At 36.5% G+C, this 17,651-nt stretch overlaps 1 non-coding gene across 1 annotated transcript; it reads left to right on the top strand.

Moving 5' to 3' along the window:
* Positions 1-5,835: 5,835 nt before the first annotated feature.
* LOC117094065 lies at positions 5,836-5,966 on the top strand. The gene has a single exon (XR_004441392.1). It is a non-coding gene; the product is annotated as a small nucleolar RNA SNORA24 (small nucleolar RNA).
* The last annotated feature ends 11,685 nt before the right edge of the window (positions 5,967-17,651 follow it).

Raw genomic sequence — 17,651 nt, 5'->3', positions numbered from 1 at the left:
CAAAACATATAATAGTCTATCTCTTAAAGGTCAAGGACAACAAGAGGATCTTAAAAGCAGTAGAGAAAGCAAGCAAATAGCATATAAAGGAGCTCAATTTGTCTGGCAACAGACTTCTCAAAAGAAACCATATGTACCAGGAGGGAATATTATGACATTTTCAAAGCATTGAAAGAAAAAAAAAAATAAAAAGTTAATCCAAGAATAATATAGCCAGAAAAGCTGTCCTTCAACATAAAAGAGAGACAGAGTCTTATCCAGACAAACAAAGATAATTCACCACCACCAGACCCATCTTACAAGAAATGCTAAAGGGAGTTCTTCAATTTGAAGAGAAATACACACCACACAGACACACACACACACACACACTTACATTCAAACAAAAAGAAGAAAAAGAAGAAGGAGGAGGAGGAGGAGGAGGAGGAAGGAGGAGGAGGAGGAGAAGGAGGAGGAGAAGAGGAAGAAACATTTGAAGACATAAAACCGACTGGTGAAAGTAAGCACATTGACAAACCCATAATACTCTATTGCTGTAACTGCTATGCAAGCCATTCATAAGTCTGGTTTGAAGCCCAAAGCAAATCAATCAAAAACAGTAACAGTTACAGCAACCTGTTAAGAGATATGCAATGGAAAAATATGTAAATTGAGACAACAAAATTTCAAAATGTAGGAAGGATAAAGTTAAAGTGTGGAAGTCTTTTTTTTCTACTTTTTTCTTTGCTTGTTTCTATTCTTTTTTGATATACTTTAAGTTCTAGGGTACATGTACACAATGTGCAGGTTTGTTACATACATATACATGTGCCACGTTGGTGTGCTGCACCCATTAACTTGTCATTTACATTAGGTATGTCTCCTAATGCTATCCCTCTCCTCTCCCTCCACCCCACAACAGGCTCCGGTGTGTGATGTTCCCCACCCAGTGTCCCAGTGTCCTCATTGTTCAATTCCAACCTATGAGTGAGAACATGCGGTATTTGGTTTTCTGTCCTTGTGATAGTTTGCTCAGAATGATGGTTTCCAGTTTCACCCATGTCCCTACAAAGGACATGAACTCATCCTTTTTAATAGCTGCATAGTATTCCATGGTGTATATGTGCCACATTTTCTTAATCCAGTGTATCATTGATGGACATTTGGTTCCAAGTCTTTGCTATTGTGAATAGTACCGCAATAAACACATATGTGCATGTGTCTTTATAGCAGCATGATTTATAATCCTTTGAGTATATACCCAGTAATGGGATGGCTGGGTCAAATGGTATTTCTAGTTCTAGATTCTTATGGCCAGTGATGATGAGCATTTTTTCATGTGTCTGTTCACTGCATAAATGTCTTTTTTTGAGAAGTGTCTGTTCATATCCTTTGTCCACTTTTTGATGGGGTTGTTTGTTTTTTTATTGTAAATTTGTTTAAGTTCTTTGTAGATTCTGGATATTAGCCCTCTGTCAGGTGGGTAGACTGCAAAAATTTTCTCCCATTCTTTAGGTTGCCTGTTCACTTTGATGGTAGTTTCTTTTGCTGTGCAGAAGCTCTTTAGTTTAATTAAATCCCATTTGTCAGTTTTGGCTTTTGTTGCCATTGCTTTTCGTGTTTTAGTCATGAAGTCCTTTCCCATGCATATGTTCTGAATGGTATTGCCTAGGTTTTCTTCTAGGGTTTTTATGGTTTTAGGTCTAAGATTTAAGTCTTTAATCCATCTTGAATTAATGTTTGTATAAGGTGTAAGGAAGGGATCCAGTTTCAGCTTTCTACATATTGTTAGCCAGTTTTCCCAGCACCATTTATTAAATAGGGAATCCTTTCCCCATTTCTTGTTTTTGTCAGGTTTGTCAAAGATCAGATGGTTGTAGATGTTGGTATTGTTTCTGAGGGCTCTGTTCTGTTCTATTGGTCTATATCTCTGTTTTGGTACCAGTACCATACTGTTTTGATTACTGTAGCCTTGAAGTATAGTCTGAAGTCAGCGTGATGCCTCCAGCTTTGTTGTTTTGGCTTAGGATTGTCCTGACAATGTGGGCTCTTTTTTAGTTCCATATGAACTTTAAAGTAGTTTTTTCCAATTCTGTGAAGAAAGTCATTGGTGGCTTGATGGGGATGGCATTGAATCTATAAATTTCCTTGGGCAGTATGGTCATTTTCATGATATTGATTATTCGTATCCATGAGCATGGAATGTTCTACCATTTGTTTGTGTCCTCTTTTATTTTGTTGAGCAGTGGTTTGTAGTTCTCCTTGAAGAGGTCCTTCACATCCCTTGTAAATTGGATTCCTAGATATTTTATTCTCTTTGAAGCAATTGTGAATGGGAGTTCACTCATGATTTGGCTCTCTGTTTGTCTGTTATTGGTGTATAGGAATACTTGTGATTTTTGCACGTTGATTTTGTATCCTGAGATTTTGCTGAAGTTGCTTATCAGCTTAAGGAGATTTAGGACTGAGAAGACGGGGTTTTCTAAATATAAAATCATGTCATCTGGAAATAGGGACAATTTGACTTGCTCTTTTCCTAATTGAACACCATTTATTTTTTTCTCCTGACTTATTGCCCTGGCCACAACTTCCAACACTATATTGAATAGGAGTGGTGAGAGAGGGCATCCCTGTTCTGTGCCAGTTTTCAAAGGGAATTCTTCCAGTTTTTACCCATTCAGTATGATATTAGTTGAGGGTTTGTCACAAATAGCTGTTATTATTTTATGATACATCCCATGAATAACTAGTTTATTGAGAGTTTTTAGCATGAAGGGCTGTTGAATTTTGTCAAAGGCCTTTTCTGCATCTATTGAGATAATCATGTGTTTTTTTTGTCTTTAGTTCTGTTTATATGATGAATTACATTTATTGATTTATGTATGTTGAACCAGCCTTGCATTCCAGGGATGAAGCCAATTTGAATGTGGTGGATAAGCTTTTTGATGTGCTACTGGATTCAGATTGAAGTATTTTATTGAGGATTTTTGCATCGATGTTCACCAGGGATATTGGTCTAAAATTCTCTTGTATTGTTGTGTCTCTGCAAGGTTTTGGAATCTGGATGATGCTGGCCTCATACAATGAGTTAGGGAAGATTCTCTCCTTTTCTGTTGATGGGAATAGTTTCAGAAGGAATGGTACCAGCCCCTCTTTGTACCTCTGTTAGAATTCGGCTGTGAATCTGTGTGGTCCTGGCCTTTTTTGTTGTTGTTGTTGTTGGTAGGTTATTAATTATTGCCTCAATTTCAGAGAAGGAAAACTAACAAACAGAAAGGACATCCACACCAAAATTCCATCTGTACGTCACCATTGTCAAAGACCAAAGGTAGATAAAACCACAAAGATGGGGAGAAATCAGAGTAGAAAAGCTAAAAATTCTAAAAATCAGAGCACCTCTTCTCCTCCAAAGGAATGCAGCTCTTTACCTGCAATGAAACAGAACTGGATGGAGAATGACTTTGATGAGATGAGAGAAGAAGGCTTCAGACAATCAATAATAACAAACTTTTCCGAGCTAAACGAGGATGTCCAAACCCATCACAAAGAAGCTAAAAACCTTGAAAAAAGATTAGACGAATGGCTAACTAGAATAAACAGCGTAGAGAAGACCTTAAATGAACTGATGGAGCTGAAAACCATGGTGCGAGAACTATGTGATGCATTCACAAGCCTCAGTAGCCGATTTGATCAAGTGGAAGAAAGGATATCAATGATTGAAGATCAAATGAATGAAATGAAGCGAGAAGAGAAGTTTACAGAAAAAAGAGTAAAAAGAAACAAACAAAGCCTCCAAGAAATATGGGACTATGTCTGATTGGTGTACCTGAAAGTGACGGTAAGAATGGAGCCAAGTTGGAAAACACTCTTTAGGATATTATCCAGGAGAACTTCCCCAACCTAGCAAGGCAAGCCAACATTTAAATTCAGGAAATACAGAGAAAGCCACAAAGATACTCCTCGAGAAGAGCAACTGTAAGACAAGTAATTGTCAGATTCACCAAAGTTGAAATGAAGGAAAAAATGTTAAGGGCAGCCAGAGAGAAAGGTCGGGTTACCCACAAAGGGAAGCCCATCAGACTAACAGCAGATCTCTCCGCAGAAACTCTAGAGCCAGAAGAGAGTGGGGACCAATATTCAACATTCTTAAAGAAAAGAATTTTCAACCCAGAATTCACATCTAGCCAAACTAAGCTTCATAAGTGAAGGAGAAATAAAATCCTTTACAGACAAGCAAATGCTGAGAGATTTTGTTACCACCAGGCCTGCCTTACAAGAGCTCCTGAAGGATGCACTAAAGATGGAAAGGAACAACCAGTACCAACCACTGCAAAAACATGCCAAATTGTAAAGACCATCAATGCTAGGAAGAAACTGCATCAATTAACAGGCAAAATAACCAGCTAACATCATAATGACAGGATCAAATTCACACATAACAATATTAACCTTAAATGTAAATGGGTTAAATGCTCTAATTAAAAGACACAGACTCTCAAACTGGATAAAGAGTCAAGACCCATCAGTTTGCTATATTCATGAGACCCATCTCACGTGCAGAGACACACATAGGTTCAAAATAAAGGGATGGAGGAAGATCTATCAAGCAAATGGAAAAAAAAAAAAAAAGCAGGGCTTGCAATCCTAGTCTCTGATAAAACAGACTTTAAACCAACAAAGATCAAAAGAGACAAAGAAGGCCATTATATAATGGTAAAGGGATCAATTCAACAAGAAGAGCTAACTATCCTAAATATACATGCACCCAGTACAGGTGCTCCCAGATTCATAAAGCAAGTCCTTAAAGACCTACAAAGAGACTTAGACTCCCACACAATAATAATGGGAGACTTTTACACACCACTGTCAACATTAGACAGATCAACAAGACAGAAAGTTAACAAGATATCCAGGAACTGAACTCAACTCTGCACCAAGAGGACCTAAGAGACATCTACAGAACTCTCCACCCCAAATTAAGAGAATATACATTCTTCTCAGTACCACATTGCAGTTATTCCAAAATTGACCACACAGTTGGAAGTAAAGCACTCCTCAGCAAATGTCAAAGAACAGAAATTACAACAAACTGTCTCTCAGACCACAGTGCAATCAAACTAGAACTCAAGATTTAAAAACTCACTCAAAACCGCTCAACTACATGAAACTGAACAACCTGCTCCTGAACGACTACTGGGTACATAACAAAATGAAGGCAGAAATAAAGATGTTCTTCAAAAGCAATGAGAACAAAGACACAACATACCAGAATCTCTGGGACACATTTAAAGCAGTGTGTAGAGGGAAATTTATAGCACTAAATGCCCACAAGAGAAAGCAGGAAAGATCTAAAATTGACACCCTAACATCACAATTAAAAGAACTAGAGAAGCAAGAGTAAACACATTCAAAAGCTAGCAGAAGGCAAGAAATAACTAAGATCAGAGCAGAACTGAAGGAGATAGAGACACTAAAAAAACCCTTCAAAAAATCACTGAATCCAGGAGCTGGTTTTTTTGAAAAGATGAACAAAATTGATAGACTGTTAGCAGGACTAATAAAGACAAAAAGAGAGAAGAATCAAATAGACACAATAAAAAAATGAGAAAGGGGATATCATCACCAATCCCACAGAAATACAAACTACCATCAGAGAATACTATAAACACCTCTATGCAAATAAACTAGAAAATCTAGAAGAAATGGATAAATTCCTGGACACATACACCCTCCCAGGACTAAACCAGGAAGAAGTTGAATCTCTGAATGGACCAATAATAGGCTCTGAAATCAAGCTTGTTTCTATTATTTTCCTTGTGGTTTAAGATAAGTTGCTGTGTCTTTAAAATACTTGTTCTCCATGTATCTTTGGGACCTGTCAGTTGTGGCAGTCTCCCTTCCTAGCCATGGAAGAGCATATTCTTATTTATTGGCAAAGCTGTCACCATTTAATTGGTATCAGATTCTGACTTGCACAAGTAACATTATTCACTGTTAAAAACCTGGAAGGTGTCGAATTATTGGGCAAACTTTTCTAAGCTGTTGTTCAAATGTTTCTAGGAAGCTGAACTGAACACATTACGGTGGATGATGGAAACATAAAACTATCAAGAAATCCAAAGTGGTAATGGGTGAAATCTATTCAGCATCCGGCAATGGTATCTTAGTTGGGGAAAGGATGTTCTGAATAATGTTCTGGAAGTTATCAGGATACCTATTTTCAATATAGGCCTGAATTTTTTAAAGTAATATTTAAGGTGGTCCTTGATAATTAAATAAAATGCTTAATTCATGTGGCTAAAATAAATAAATAAATAAATAAAAATAGAAAAACTTGTTATATTTATAAGATTTTTAGTAAGCCTTATGACAACCACAAGGCAAAAGTCTGTAAGAGATTCATTAAAAATAAAAACAACTAATTAAAACATACTATGAGAGAAAAATCACTTAACGACAAAGGAAGACAGTGAGAAAGGAAGAGAGGAGTTATAAAACAACCAGAAAATAAGCAACAAAATGGCAGCAGTAAGTCCTTCTTCTCAATAATAACACTGAATGAAAATACTAAATCAATTTTTAAGAGAGGTAAATATTGAGTAACATTTTCAAAACAAAGTTTTGAAGACAGTTTTCATTAAGGAAAAAAAGTCCTACCTCAATAGTACCATCTGTAAACTAGGCAATTTTATCATCAAACTTTATTGTCTACTCAATGCCAAATACTATGTTGGATCCTAGAAATAGAAAGAGGTAAATGACAAGTTACCTGCCACAGAAAAGGACACTGTGCTGTTACAAACATAGAGCCAAACATAAAAGACATTACAAGACTGGCCAGGTGCAGTGGCTCATGCCTGTAATCCCAGCACTTTGGGAGGCTAAGGCAGGGGGATCACTTGAAGTCAGGAGTTTGAGCTCAGCCTGGTCAGCATGACAAAAGCCCGTCTTTACCAAAAATACAAAAAAAATAAAATAAAATTAGCAGGTGTAGTGGCATGCACCTGTATTCCAGGTACTTGGGAGGCTGAGGCAGGAGAATTGCTTGAACCTGGGAGGCAGGGGAGTCAAGCTCGTGTTACTGCACTCCAGCCTGAGTGACAAAGCAAAAGTTGTTAAAAAAAAAAAAAAAAAAAAAAAGCTACAAGACTGACAAGAAAAAGTGCCACAGTGCCTCAGCAAATGAAAAGATCAATCGATTATAGGATCATCAGTAAATGTTTTACACAGAAGTTACAATTAAGTCTTGCTGTACACTAAAACATGAAGTCATAAAACGTCAGACTTTCTCAAAGGCTGACATCAGCACAATGTTTCTTTCTGGCCTTCCAGAGAGGAGTTCCAGATTTCATTCACTTCTGCTGTCTACTCCAAGGCCCCCTCATCCCACTGCTGACCTGGATGTTATACTATAGCCTCTTAACTGTATCACAGTGGAGTGTTCAAAGAGGTCAAGGCCACATATTTGTGTGATGTCTCTCCCTTCTAAGATGTTTTAATAGCAATAAGAGAAGCAAAAGCCTAAATCTCTCCTCTATCTTTGTTTTTCTGGACTCTGACTTCCAGGAGTGTAGTGAAGTAAGGCTAAGCTTGGGATCTATTTCCCTTGGGAGAAAGCCCGCTCCTGTTCCTTTCTCTTTTCTCCATTTTTCTTTCTCTTCTCTCCCTTCTCTTTCTTTTTTCCTCTTCAGCTGGTCTATTTCTTGTCCACAAGGAAGCTGAATCAGTTGGCTTACTAATGCAGCCCAAGAGAGTCCAGGGAGGGTTCTCTCCATCTCCATCTGTCCTTGTCCTTATGTCTCACACACTGGACCTGTGAGTGGAGTAGTCGCCACATGGGAATGATAAGACCTAACTGTGGATTGAATATTGAGGTAAAAATGGTCTGAAGGTCCTTTTGGTCTTCTTTGCTTCCAGTATATTCAAGCCTGTATATACTGTATGGTTCAATATATACTGCATAGTTCAATATATACTTCAATATATAGTTCAATATAGTTTAGAATGTTTCATGAAATCTTGATTAGTTCCCTTTTATTCTGCTTTGGAGTTTGAGAGTCAAGTCTGTTTAATATGATGTCACTGTCCTCTGTTGGTCAGTGTACGCTGCATGGATCCTCTGTTGGTCAGTATATCCTGCATGGATCCTTATTTTGGATATTTCTCAGAGAAGGATAGCCAAGGCAGGACAGGACTTAGATACTCATGAGTCCCCTGGCCAAATGCCATCCAAGTATCACGTTGATATCAATTCAACAGCTCCTGTTTCTTTATTTTGAATAACTCTGTATGGAAGGCATAAGAACAAGTAAATAGGAACAATCCAGTCTGTCACGAATATGTCCTCCCTTTGCCTTTTCAAAACATGAGCAACTAGTTGAGGACCAGAGTTGACTTCTAATTTCTCTGACAGAAGGAGCCCAAGAACCTGGAAGATATTCCCTTTTATTTTCTGTGATTACATATTGGCCAAACAGGATTTTCTTCATCTTCAATTTTAGCAACAAAAAAGAGCCAGGTTCACCTGAAAATCATATTCACCTTAATAAACAAGTTTTTAAAAGAAAAAAAAAATGGCCCAGCAGATTGATGGCAGTGGGCCCAGACCTGCTGTTTCTTGGTTGGCCCTAGGGTAAGTTTCTGAACCTAATTTTGGCTTCCTTAGCAGCAATCTCTAGAATCTGAGGCATTTAGCCCCTCTTCTGCTCAGTTTTTGGCCTTAACTAAAAATCTGAGACAATGAGAAAGTCCTCCTTAACCTATTAAATTTGTATACTTGCTCCAAATTTGGTAGAATGTCAGCAAAAACAGCAATGTATAATATAAACTCTGGAAATGTCAAAATAATCAATGAAATATCATAATTATTAAAGTTTTCTTCACAGTTGGAAAATTATCAAACCTCTTTGCCATGAGCAGTTCTAATTTTATTCTCAAAGTCTCCCTGACTATTAAAAATATGTATATGCAATATATTTATAGATGTGTATCACACTCAGAGGATGTGCCAGATAGATATGCCTACTTGGAAAAATGATAATATTCACAAGTCAGTTGCTGACTTTCCCTTCAAACCCTCCGAGCTGGCTATATGTCATTTGGCTCACAACAACCTTCCCAGCCTTCTGGAATCTCCTCTGTATCACAAGATGGCTTGGAGCCTGCAAACTATATCTCACAGACTTTCTCACCAGCTGCTTTCCAGTAAGTTTCTGCCAACGGGAGGCACTGTTGGGGAACCGAAAGGCAAAGGGAGGGAGAAATCTCTCTCTCTCTCTCTCTCTCTCTCTCTCTCTCTCTCTCTCTCTCTCTGTGTGTGTGTGTGTGTGTGTGTGTGTGTGTGTGTTGTTTCTGGAGGTGCATGAAAGCATTAGAGAGGGGGCAGGGCAAGTGCATGCTCTAGGTCCTGCTCAAGCAGTGCAATTCCATAGCGGTGGCAGACCTGGTGCTCTTGCATCGTGCTTTTGGGCTCTGGCTCTAGCAGCAGTAACTGCAGCCTCTATAAAAAGAGACTATAGACCTGGGTTGTGCAGCCCAGCAGGCGTATGGGCTTCCAGCTGCCTGCAAGAAATGGTGATAGTTGCAGCAGCAGCAGAAGTAGAACCTCAACAGCCTCTTCATCACAACAATCCTTGTGGGTAATTCCATTTCCTTTGCTGCTTCTGTTGCCAGACAGGTGGTAGGTAGGGGTAACTTCACCTTCCCCTCGTCACTTCTTCAGTCTTCCAACAATTTCCTAACCAATTCCTTAAATGCTTTAGCAGTTTCCTGAATGAGTACTTATTAATATGCCACTCTATCTTTCTTAATTACGAAAAATCAAGAGAAAATAATAAAGATATATAATTTTGTTGATTTTTCATATAGACATGTACATACTTGCTGAAAGCTGTGATATCTTATAACGTAAAAATAACCTACAGAGGCGGAATTAGTAAATCCCTTAAGTGCAAAACATTAAAAAGTTACAGAATGCAGGTTAAACGTAATGGATTAAACACATACATTTAATCTTGAAATGGCACTAAAATTACAGTAAAGGAAGTAAGAATGTATAAAACCACAAAGACAAAGAAAATGGAAGAGGGAGGAGACATCAGGGATGGTAGACAAGAGAAATCAACACAATTTTGTAAGATGAAAAGGGCATGGATTCGTTTTGTTGTTGTGGTTGTTTCTCTTTTTTTTCTTTTCTCTCTTTTTTTTTTTTTTGTTTTTGGAGACAAGGTCTTACTCTAGGCCTAGGTTAGAATGCAGTGGTGTGACCATAGCTCACCGTAACTTCAAATTCCTGAGTTCAAGCAATCTTCCCTCCTCAGCCTCATGACTAGCTGGGACTACAGGAACACACCACCAAGAACAGCTAATTTTTGTAATTTTTATAAAGATTGAGTCTCACTCTCTCTCTCAGACTGGTTTCAAATTCCTGACCTCAAGTGATCCTCCCACCTCAGCCTCCCAAAGTGTTGGGATTACAGGCATGAGCCACTGGCAAGCATGAGCCACTGTCCTGTGGTCTGCCAGAACAGGGATTAGTTGAAATTGATTAGCAAAACTCAGAAAACTGAAGCTGAAGATTCAAGTAGCAAACCCTCAGAAAAATCTCTGTATAGGAACTCTGTATAGTTCTGAAGGCAGGAGTATGAGATAGAGTAGGGCTGAAACAGGAAGACAAATTGAAAATTTATATCAGGCATGGTTTGCTCCTTAGAGTCCCCACCCCAGCCCTTGCAATTATGCTACTGTCCCACCCCACTTATCTTTTCATTCTTTAGAAAAGATGGACAAAAGTGTCTAGACTCAAGGAAAATAGCATAATTGACATTAGGAATGAGGCCTAATCTAGCTTAGTTATAAAATGAAAGTTTTTATACTGAACATTGACATCACCACTCCCACTGGCCAACCATTTTTTGCACAGTAGATCACCCGGGTTTTTCCCTCCAAGAAGAAAATTGGAGGACTACCCTCTAGGGAAATTTGCCAGAATAAAAGAAAAGATCTACAGAGACTAATATTTTGGTGTCCCCCAAGGAAATTGCCTTACAATTTCTTACATGTAAGAAGTTCTATCTATCCATGCGCTCAGAACTTCCAATTCAAATTTTTCTACCTCAATTTAAATAGGAGAAAATGGTCAAGGATGACTAGATATGGGAAGGAACTCTCTAACCTTAAAAACAGAAACCAAAATAAAAGAACAGAGCAGAAAAACTGAGTAAAACAAAGGCAATATTGAAACAAAAGTCTAAATATAGTATGACTATTCCCAGGGAGAAGATATTATACCCATGAAATAAGACCAGAATACTTTAAAAAATAGTGTTCAAAAAACGAAAGAAAGAAACATTTACAAAAAGAGCTATGGGAAATTAAAAATATGATTGCAGAAATTCAGTAGAAGAATTCGAGATAAAGCTGAGAATGATTCTCAAAAATATAAAAGACAAAAGGATGGAAAACAGAAGAATAACATTTTTTCAAATTAGGCGATCATGCCTGGAAGTCCAACATCCAGATAGAAGTTTCAAAGAGCAAGAAAAATAAACAAAAAACTAGTTGAAGAACTTAACAACCAAAAAAGTTTACAAAAATAAAGAATTTAATTTTTCATATTGAAAGTTTGCAATTGGAGTCTAGCATAGTGAATTTTAAAAAGACCTATAAAAAATTCATAGTGAAATTTCAAAATATCAAGGATAATAAAATATTCTAAACAACATCAGAGATTTTTAAAAAGCCAGTCTTCTACAAAAATAAAAAACAAAAAAAGACAACCTGGTATTTGAGTGGTATCAGATTTAACAATTGCAGCAACAAATCAGCAGAAATCAACAAATTAATGTTTCCTAAATTCTAAGAGAAAGTTATTTCTAATCTAAAACTTTATCATAAGCTCTAATTTAATCAAATGTAAAGGTAGAATATAAAACCTTGTCAGCATCTCCAAAAAAGTTTTATCTTGTATGCAACCTTTATCAGAAATACTAGAAGATGTGCTTCATCACAACAAAGAAATAGACCAAGAAAGAGGGAGACATAAAATCCAAAAATTTAGGGAATTCAACACAGAGAGAAAAAAGATAAATGGAAAACAAAGAATAATTCCTGGTAATGACAACCTAGAGTGTCAGCTAGGATACTTGGTCTAGAGAGTCACGAGTCCAGATTTTCACAGGAGGACAGTGGACTCCAGAAGGACAGACCTAAAGAAAATTAAAAATGAAAAAAAAAAAACAGAAAGAAAGAATAAAAACCTAGAAATTATGTGTTCAATAACATGGACTGTAGTGAAACCTGTTTTACAGTTCTGTGAGAAAGTTTAAGGCTAAAATAGTCATAGGGACCTGGATAAAAAAAAAACAGTTGATATAATAAAAACTGTAGTAAAAAGGGAGAGAGGAGATACATAATCACAGTACAATGCAAATTTAAACTGTGAGTGTTAATACCTTGTCATTTAAACACTTAGCGTGTTCACATTGATGAAAGGGCTGTTCACGCTTTGGGTGGGGGCAGTGTCTTGAACGATGCATACAAGATTGTGTAGGTAGTGCATGCAAGTGGTGTCCATTGTAGCAAATACTTGTTTCCTTCTAGGTGTACAGAGATTTAGAAATCATGTTTGATTATGTGCCTTTGTGTCCGACATCCAATAAAAACTGTACTCCAAAAAAAAAAAAGCATGATATAACTATATCGGGCGAACAGGAGGAGAAAAAATAAGTGTATGCGTGTATGCATTAAAATGAGTTGAAGAAGGAGTGTGAAAGAGATAATCTTCTTTAGAAGGTAACTAATAAAGTCTAAAATTGAAAAAACAAGCTAAAAGCCATAGAACTGGTAATGAAGTATGGTAGGAGAAAGTGGAAGGTAAATATAAGAACAAACAGCTAAAACGGATTGAAAATAAATGTTTCCAGGGAAAGGGAAGATGATAGGGGTTTGCTTCTATTTATTTCTTTATGTACTGTTGTAGTACTTTTAAAATTAAGCACAAATACTACTTTGAGAATAAAAAATAACATTTTTTAAAGTAAATAAGAGGTAAGAACTTTGGAATTCATATACTTACAGAACTCTAATCAATAACAAATTGTAGCATAGTAGTAGTTTTTTAATGAAATTAAACATTAGCTATTTAATGTATTTCTTGCGGTCTTTATGTACTAATGCACACTGCAATTTTCATAATATGTAAAGATTAATTTTAGACCAAATCAGTTAAAACTTCTATAAATTCTCTATTGTATGAACATCAAATTATTTTGATTACTAAGGTATTCTCTTAGGTCCCATTTTGATTATTATTGCTACATAATGAATAATTCTAAAACATAGTGGCTTAAATCATTTAATTATTATGTCTCTTAGTTTTGGGGTTCTTGTTCCAGGTCTTTCATGCGGTTGTATTCAGATGATTGCGGTGGCTGAATCCAGAGTAATCCCAAAGTCTTCCTCACACACATGTCTAGCAGTTGATGCTGGCGGTGATCTAGGAACTCAAATGAAACTGTTAGCCAGAATACCTATTCATGGCCTTTCCATGTGGTCTGACTTCCACACATCATGGCAATTGGGTTCTAGAAGTGAGCCTCCCAAGTGAACCAGCCAGAGCTTTATGACATAGCCTCAAAAGTCACATAGCATCTCTTCCTCCATATTCACAGGCCTCTCAAGGTCCAAAAGAAGGGAAAATGGATTCTCACTTCTCAATGAGAGGAGTGTCAATGTCACACTAAAAGAAGAAAGTGTACGACAGGAGATCTTGCTGCAGCTCTTTTGAAATATACAATCTCCTGTAGGTCCCTTGGTTCCGATATCAAAAAATCTACATTCACATAATGTTGAGTAACCATTAACTATCTTAAAAAGGAGACATGATCTGACCAGCAGAGTTCAAACTGGGATATGTATAGTTTGGTAGCATGAATAATTTCAAGGAAATAATTGCTACATCCTGAACTTAACATGTACTCTTTCCTAAAATTTGACTGTCAGAATATTTATTCTGGTTTTTCTTATCCTTGTTATCCTTGTCACACTTTCAAAAAGGGGTATGCTTGTCATCCATTTTACCATGGCACATTGAACCTGAGTGTAAAAATCTCCAGAGTTTTAGGACAATTCAAAATATTGGTATTAGTGTTGAGAAAGTAAATGACCCTACTAACTGAATAATAAAACCTAGAATTAGTTTCAATTCTTTGCCTTTAACAAAATTGAAAGAAAACCTAATTGAGATGACAGCTGGTATATCATTAAAAATAATTTTTGATGATAGATAACTATGTGATTTTTGGCATATAACTTGGAAGGAGTTCAACTATTTGAATGACACTGCTAAAACACAACTCTTTCCATTCCCATCTACTTATTTATGAGAATACATTTTCTCAGATCTCATATCTATAAAAACAAAAATAGAATAGATTGATGCTAAGCTTTGGCTCATTCTAGCAATAAGTAATATTCAGCCACAGATATATATATTTATTGAACAAGAAATAGCTCAATCATGAGAATAATGAATAGAATTCTAATATATTTTAGTTTCTTATGTTTATTATCTAAAAGTTATTCATGATGTTTAGGTTAATTATATATTAATATGAATAATGAAAATTGAATTCAGAAGAAATCTTAACACCTGGAGTCTAAATTGCCAAAAAATTTGAATTACTTTTTCAATGTACATTCATATTTTTATGGTAGGAAAAAGGTAATTACTAAAAGATTTTGAGGCAGAAAGAATGCATTAAACTAGCCTAAATCCTATTGGAAAAGTGGTATAGAAATAGAAGTTCAGGGAGAAGAAAAAATGAATAATTTGTGACTGTTACAGATGAATTTATATAAGTATTTTAATATCGATTTTTCATGAGAACCAAAATGAATATATCTCAAAGAAGATACAACTTTTATGTCAATATTTACAATTTGCTGTAAACTGTATATTTTACAATGATTTAAGCTTAAATTGAGAAATTTTAGAGGTCGAATTATTTAGAGGTCAATTTTAGAGACATATAAGTTTTTAAGACGTACTTAAGATCACTGATTTACAATTTTAAAATAATCACCAAAACAACATAAAATTTGAACCTGATTTAACAGTATTTTACTTAAGAGTTATTTTTACTAGTTGAGGCCGGGCTCAGTGGCTCATGTCTGTAATCCCAGCACTTTGGGAGGCCGAGGCCAGCGGATCACAAGGTCAGGAGATAGAGACCATCCTGGCTAAGACGGTGAAACCCCATCTCAACCAAAAATACAAAAAATTAGCTGGGCGTGGTGGCGGGCGCCTGTAGTCCCAGCCACTCGGGAGGCTGAGGCAGGAGAATGGCGTGAATCCGGGAGGCGGAGCTTGCAGTGAGCCGAGATGGTGCCACTATACTCCTATACTCCAGGCTAGGCAACAGAGCGAGACTCCGTCTCAAGGAAAAAAAAAAAAAAAAAGAATTATTTTTGTTAATTAAAAGGAAGAATTTCTGAACATTTTCATATCCTGTTCACCTATACAGTTATTTTTATTGTACATTGTACATGTAATTGTGAGGCAATTGAGTAGCACAATAAAAGAAGAAAATCTTGTTTCATTAAACCTGGAAGAAAATTGGTATGGCTGGATTTTATTATCATGCCTAAGACTAATTAATTAGAACTGAGATTTCTGGTGTTGCCTAGAACTATTTTTATATACACAAAGGAACATGCCTAGAGTGTAATTGGAAATCTCTTTATTATGACATTTTTGAGGAATATGAGGGATATGGAAATGTAGAGATAAATGCTTGTCCACTTTTTAAAGATTATTAGTGACATTTACTGAATATAATACATCGATATCTAGATATGTATTCCTTGCTCTTTTGAGTGACTCAGTGCTCTGCCAAAAGCAAGCCGATACACTCAGCCTCAAATAATCTTAATGATATTATTTACTCCAAGGCTCATCATTGGTGCCTGTCACAGGGTAGATGTTCAATATCTGTTTGTTAAATTATTGAATGAATGAAAAAACTGGAATTTATCCAGTTAGTAAGTCAGTCAGGAAGACTTTTTCACTTTCAGAAATGTTCTATTAAAGTACAAATGTACATTGTACAATGTTCCCAAAAGTCAGCTCATATTCTTGACTGCATCAGTGTTACCCAGAGTGTGTTATAAATTTAACTTCCTGTACCCCACCTCATACTACTACTACTAAATACTTTAAGCAACATGAGGTCTAAGAATCTTCAATTCTAGCAGTCTCCCCAGTTGACTGGCATGCACAAAATTGGCAGAAAGCTGGAGAATCAGTTTTGAAAATGAGAAAAACTAGGGCAGATTCATTCAGAGAATGAAGAAACGGGAAAGACAGAGTCTCAGGGGGAAAATAGTCTGGTCAGGGCACCACTGCTGTAAATGAAACAACGTTAAACATTTGTTTCACTGTGTTCAAGATTCAAATTTGAGGAAAGGACTCACTACAGGACTACCTGGGGTCAGGTTGGTATCTTTTGTTTAGGGTGAGGTAAGGGCCACGATTAATAGTTTCACTAGACTGTATCAGATCAAGAAGAGGTTTTTCTATGAACATAAACAAAAATGCTGGTAGAAATTAGGAATGTTTTCTAGGAAGCCAAAAATAAAAATTACAGACGTAAGGCTATACACAATGAAACGGAGTGCCTCATAAAGTAGCATGTGTCCTGTCAACACAGAACTAAACACCAGACTTTCGCTCAACCTGAGCAATATAGAAAGAATTCCTGCCTCAAGTGCCATTGGATAAACTTGAAATTTGTCTCTTATTCTGAGAGTCTGCTGCTCTGTGTTACTAATTGAATTCCAAAATCATCCAATTCAGTGTTTAAGAATCAATTAAACATTGTTTGAAATCCTTTAGAAAAACAAAAAACAAAATAATTGGTTATGATGGAAACTTTTTTGCTTTTACACATTTTAAATGTGTCTAATGATAGAATACTGGGTAATGTTTATTGTTGGAAAGAATAATCAATCATCATCTGCTCAATTCTTGGCCCTTCTAGCCAACCTAACTCCTTTCACCCATCATATGCCCACTGTTCCATAGAGGAAAACCTCAGTTATCTTATGCTCTACCATTGTCAAATTAGGACATTGTCAAAGAACCACCTGTTCGCTCCCAAAAGGCTTTTGCTCTTTTCATATCTTATTTCTTGGCTAAAGTTTTTTGGCCTAGTTTTTGACCCAGAAAATCTAACTTTCTTTCCTTCCTCACAGATTTCTTCTTTCTTTCCTCTGACAGATTTGCCAGTCCCTTTGGCTCACTGCATTCGCATGGTCCTGGGTAAGAATTGCATACTCTTCATTGTCCTGGAACCTAATTAATAACCCCTTCTCAACTTGGTTCATGTTGGCCAGATCATTCTCCAACTCCCATTTAGGCAGGAAAGTTTAATTTAATATGTGACATATTTAAATAAGTATGTGACATGGTTGAATATGGAGAGGCCCACTATTTAGCCAGGAAGTAAACTTTGACAAAACATCCAAGTAATTAAATAATTTCATAGCCATATCATTTTTCAGGAATTTAAATGTATATGTGTTTGGCTTTTCTGATTCATGCCATTATTCTTTCAGTGATAGAATGGACATGGTACATTGCTCTGAGAGGAATAGCTCATTACCTTTCACAG

Source organism: Trachypithecus francoisi, unplaced genomic scaffold (assembly GCF_009764315.1).
Source record: "Trachypithecus francoisi isolate TF-2019V2 unplaced genomic scaffold, Tfra_2.0 Lachesis_group12, whole genome shotgun sequence".
NCBI lineage: Eukaryota > Metazoa > Chordata > Mammalia > Primates > Cercopithecidae > Trachypithecus > Trachypithecus francoisi.
Note: the sequence above shows the minus strand (reverse complement) of the source record. Positions and strands in the feature narration are given on the sequence as shown.